Consider the following 6,000-nt stretch of genomic DNA (forward strand, 5'->3'; position numbering starts at 1 on the left):
TATTTTCAAAGGAATCAGCATATGTGATATATATCGCTTCAAGAAGGTAGCAGGTATGCCATATGGTCCTGCGGAAAGGCTGTGTTTCAGCTTAGCGGTCGCTTTCAAAATAGTATCATCGTCTACAACAATTTGATTAAGCCATGGGTTCAAATGAGGGACGTTACAAGCCGCACTGGTAACTTGGTCCAATGATATTGAGTTTGAGTCAAATATACTACGGAATTTGTCAGCGAAGAGATTACAAATTTCAGGTTCCGAGGTCGCTAAATTTTCATCCAGAAACATGGAGAGAGGTAGGCCGGATTCTTTCCGCTGGTCCTTGATGTACTGCCAACATGATTTGGGTTTTCTTTTGAAACCTCGCTGTATCCGAATTAAGTAGCTCTGGTAGCAACGTGAGCATAGTTTTTTGTAAACTGAGTTTAGTTTGCAATACTCATTTTTAGCGCGAAGAGTTTTGTGCCTAGTGTAATAATGGAGAGCTCTATTCTTTAGCGTCTTCATTTGTCGCAGTTCTTTCATTACCCAAGGAGCTCGTAGGTTAGAAACTGATGAGCGTTTCGGTACGTGACGATCGATGATGTAATTGATGATATGGGAAAATTTTATAGCTGCAGCGTTCGGATCTGAAGATTCCAGTTCAGATTCCCAGTCGATAGCTTCGAGCATTTGTGAAACAGCGACAAAATCGGCGTTCTAAAAGTCAAGATAGAATTTACCAGGTTTTTCGATGTGGGCAACAGCTTCAGGAATATCAAGTGAAAGCAGCAGAGCAGGGTGATGAGGAACTACCTTGACCAAGGGCGTAGGAGCGTATTGAATCGTAGCCAATTGGGGCCCGTCGTTGATGAAGCAGAGATTGAACATGCGGCCATTTTCATTCTCTGTCCTGTTGATCTGGCGGAGAGTTGCCGTGCTTAGAGAGTTGAGAATCGTGTTGGAAGGCACCGGAAACGAAGATCTGGTTGGATCAGGAAACAAAAAATTTCCTTGCGAGGGAATCCCCTTAAGTCCTGGTAGGTTGAAGTCCCCGATGATAACGATGTCGTCTTCAGGAAGATGATGCATTTATAGTTTTAGAATATAATATAAAATCATATTTGTATTTAAATTTTAAACTCCATTTGCAACGATCATTTTAAAGCGATTGCTTCTCTTAATTGAAGAACCAACGTTTTTGGGACCGTAAGTTTGTTGGATATTGTTTAAAAACAGAGGAACAAAATCTGAGGATCTAAATATTTACTACAGTTTTAAAAGCTGAAATTTTTGAAATTTTATTTGTCGATTCAACAACAGACAAATGCTCTATAAGAATATCTTCAAAAATGTAGAAATGATGTTGATCTGGGTTTTCTGTAATTATTAGCCGAAAAAATTACTGAAACATGAAAATGGTGAAAACGACAACGATCACCTCTAGTATTGATTTTATGAAGTTTTAAATAAAATCAGGTTTGATTTAATCATTCATTTATAACTGTTGAACTAAAAAACCTTCATGCAAATCCAAAACTGATTTTAAATTGGTTCACTGTCCCCCATCCCATCAATCGAGAAATCAGATTTTGGCAAGATATTTCTGTTTTAGCGATGAAATACAATAAAAATGAAACCCCACAATTTATGAAAAACTAGCTGATCCCATACGAACTCCGTTTCGCATTCAACTTGGTATATGACATGAACAGTTTGTGTGAGAGTCAATTGCCAAGCATTTTACAGCTGCACTTCTGAATTCATTGTTAAGTAATAATTGCAAAAATATTGGACGATCATTTTTTCTGTCATCTGCTACTAAATTTGAAATCAAGATTTAATGAACCTTGGAAAAAAAAAAACTCCGTGTATTAATTTCGATTCGATCGTTGTATAACATCGCAATTATTGCCAAAAAGTTAAAACCCTTTCGGTGGCCTCTTATACAATTTCAATACTCCCGTTTGCAAATTTCAAACCAATCCAGTGCATAACAACTCCAATATTGCTAAAAACAGTAAAAAATTAACTAATATGGACGACCCCTTTCGTCGACCCCTGGCAAAACATTTGACATCTGAAATCGATTGCCCATCCCTGAAAACTACCGTGTGCAAATTTTCATCCCAATCCGATGTATAATAACGACAATATCGCAAAAATATTGAAAAGTTGATATGGACGACCCCCTGTGCCGGCCCCTTAAACTGAATTTAATACCTGAAATCCATTGCTTATCTCTCAAAACTCTCGTGTACAAATTTTCGTCTGAATCCTATGTATAATAACGACAATATCGCATCAACAGTGAATAGTTTATATGGACGACCCCTTTGGCCGACCCCTGATTTTAGTTTGGATAAGTGAAATCAGTTGTTGGTCCCTTATAACTCCTTTGTGCAAATTTTCACCCCAATCGAATTTGACACCTGAAATCGATTGCTCGTCTTTTAAAACACTCCTGGGCAAATTTTCAACACAATCCGACTAAAAGTAACGTCAATATCGCGAAAACAATATTTGTGTTCTATAGACGACCCCCTTCAGAAGGGGTCATCCGAAAATCTAAAAACATTTTTCATCCTTCCTGGTCCTAATGAGCATCCATGCCAAATTTCAGCTCTCTAGCCTTTAAGACGGCTGAGTCTATAGAGGACAAACAAACAAACAAACAAACAAACAAACAAACAAACAAACAAACAAACAAACAAACAAACAAACATACAGAAATTGCTTTTTATTTATGAAAAATTTAATAGAAGAATTTCTAAAGGACGTTTCAAAGTTTAACATAAAATTTAATCTTTTTAACTACTTTGTTAAAGAGTGCGAATATTGTGACTTATGTTTTTGTTTTAATAGAAAATCGAGGATTGAAAAAAAAGATATTGCTTATGGCTACTATAATTTTAATCTATCTCATTCTAATAAATCATCAAGAAATTATTTTCACAACTTTTAAACCTCATTAATAAGATATCAAAAATATAGCCCTAAAAGCCAAAGGGACATCGAGAAGCTTGCAGTGTTTGAGATATTGACCGATGTTTTCAGCCTTTGATAATTCTTTTTATGTTTGTTGAAAGCAATAAAAATATTCAAATTCAAAAAATTTAAACTTTTAATGAAATATTCCCCAAACGACGAAAAATAAAATTAAGAAGCCTCCTGTTGTCAACTTCAGCATAAGTTAAAAACGCATTAGGCGTTTCATCGTGTTACATTTCCCTGATTAACTGAGTTGTGATATTTCTCGCGAATTTTAATTCACGCCATCCTTCGCAGATTACCACCAACTCCACCTACCGGGAGGGTTTTGAACAGGGGTGAAGCAGAAATGTCTTGCTCAGAGTTTGCAACAGTTTGAATTTGAAGTAGTAGCGGGTATAATTTGTTTGGCGCTTTCGGTTTTTGCGGGGCTCATAATGGAAATGGTAATTTTATGCATGAATAAACGACCCACGTGCTCATGTGCGCGTTTTATTTGGGGGAGTAGGAGGGATGACACGTGGTTTTGGAGGTGGGTGAGGGCTTAAGAAGTAGGTATGTATTTGGCCACCCATGTTGGCTCCCATTAAGGCAAGGCGAAACTTCTGATGAGGCACCGGGACCGACATGTGAGCTTTGCGAATTTTATGGGTCGTCCAGCTTTTCTGCCGCCGAGCTGCTGATGGCTGACAGATGAGATGTTTGTTGCACATATGAGGAAAAACTTTGAAGAAGGTTTGTTTGAAGGAATAGAAAAGCTGCTGATGGTTTGTTGAAACAGGCATATTCCGAGCAAATTTTAGCGCCTAGATTGACATCAAAAACGATAAAATGTTTCATCATTTCTTAGAATACTATATTTAGAATCAGTAACGTTAGGAAAATATTCCGAGAAGATCATTAATACATTTCTTCGAATCCAGTTTAACTCAGAATGTTAGAATATGAACGTTCGCTGCAGTGTTTGATGCATGGAGATGGTTCAGATTAATAAGATCCCTCAGTCATACCAAGGAATTAAAATTTCATATCAATCTTCAATATAAAATATGAGGATAAGAATTCAGAATCAAAATTGATGATTCGGATTTTGGAATCAGAATTCCAAATACTGATCATGTTAAGGGCATACGCGAAAAATATTTTATAAACAACATAATCTACTTACTTAAGCTAGGTATTAAAGCAGATTTCTCACCTGAAAAAGAAAAAAAACATTGGGTTTATACAATAACTTTATTTGTACAGTTAACATATTTATTAAACGTTGTTAAACGAATAAGTTATTCAGATGTTTGTGTTCCACTAATTTGCGAACACACGTTTTCATTTTTAATTTAAATTAATTTGATAGAACAATCCAACAAAATCATCACGATTTTCACGATGAATAAAAAAAATACATAATCAAAATTAAACTGCTATTAGCAAGAGATACAGTTCGTTGTCTTCGTGAGGCCATTTATCAAAGTCATTAATCACGAATTTAGTCCCCAATAATTTTGATGGAGTTCAATTTGCCATCCAGCAATGACCGGAGGCCATCATGATGATGCTCCCGTTTGTTCCGTCCCGATAACGAACGTAGGGTGATTAATTTTCCGGAAAAGTTTTCGTGCCAAATTTGCACCCCGAAGGGCATCGACTGTAAACATAAAGGACCGTTTGGAATATATTTTGATTCGTTTATTAATGGTTCATTAAATTATTCTTCTTCCACTTGAATTTCAATAAGTGTTTTATTTAAGATTTATTCACGAGGTTTAAGTCATAATACCACCATATAAATATATATGTTTACAAGGTCTTTCAATGCATTGTAAATAGGTGTAATGAAATGGTTTGGTTAAGGAAAAAGTTGAAGAGGTTGTATAGGACACTACCGTGAACGTGGAATAAAAAAGAGGATTGCTTTTTGTGTCATTTAAATTAATGTAGGCCACCATTGAGATTTCGTTATGTCCGTTCTTCGAATTGTCATACTGTCATGCCAAGCCATCTTGTCATATCTTGTCAAATTGTTTTATCTTATTTTGGCATTCGAGTTTGACTTCTGATCAAATTCGATGTTTAAACTGTACCGTTTACACAGTAAGATAGGAAAATGGAAGAAAGAAAACCTCTGCAAAACAACATAAACCATCGCTTATATCGACCGCACGGGACAACGCCCAACGAACAAATGAAACACGCGCGCTTTTTTTTTACTTGAAAATATATATTTATTTCAGATTTTTGTTAAAAGTTTACATATTTGTTTTTAAGTGACACAGGGTAGCATTTTCATCTTTAATGTAAAAAGCTTCAGTATTGATTTTGACGATCCTAATTCTATCAAATTAAAGTCGTTTGATCACTTTCGTGAAATGGAATAGTTGGAACAATTGAAAAAAATCTCTATTTATAATTACTATTCAAACTAACCCAAGCAATCAAAAGTCCCATATCTACTTAAACGCGTGTCTCCAAAGTTGGAATTTCGCTCAACAAAGTTTCCAAAAGGAATTGGTACCGAATTTTCTCGGATGCGAGCATGAAAGTTACAAAATTTTCCTCAAATAGCCTTTTTGAGACATGCCCACCATTTCATGAATATGAAATGTGAACGAACATCACAAAAGTGCATATAATCAATTAAAAATTTCAATTCAGATCAAGCTAACTCGCAAAGGATTGTTTTAAAAGGAAAAAAAATGTTGATACTTACGGTTTTCGGTGCCGCTCCGTCGGCGAAACCAAAACATAACTCTATTCCACCACTGAAACCTGCGGTTTTCAACAGGTTATGGGCCCAGATACGTCTGGAATATGGAAAAACGAGTTAGTGAGAGGGATACTCTCAAGTTTTTCAGACTTGCGGTTAGAAAGTGCTTCAGCAGCCAGCGCAGAAGGACCAGCCGGGGTCGAGGAGCCGGCCAGGAGCCAGAGGACCATCGCAGAGGGCCAGCAAGCTGTCGGAAGTCCGCCAGCGCAGACACGAGCCAGCGAGATGTCCCAGGCCAGCACGGTGTTTCAACCAGAGGTCAAGTC

Source organism: Uranotaenia lowii, chromosome 3 (genome assembly GCF_029784155.1).
Source record: "Uranotaenia lowii strain MFRU-FL chromosome 3, ASM2978415v1, whole genome shotgun sequence".
In the NCBI taxonomy this organism is placed as follows: domain Eukaryota; kingdom Metazoa; phylum Arthropoda; class Insecta; order Diptera; family Culicidae; genus Uranotaenia; species Uranotaenia lowii.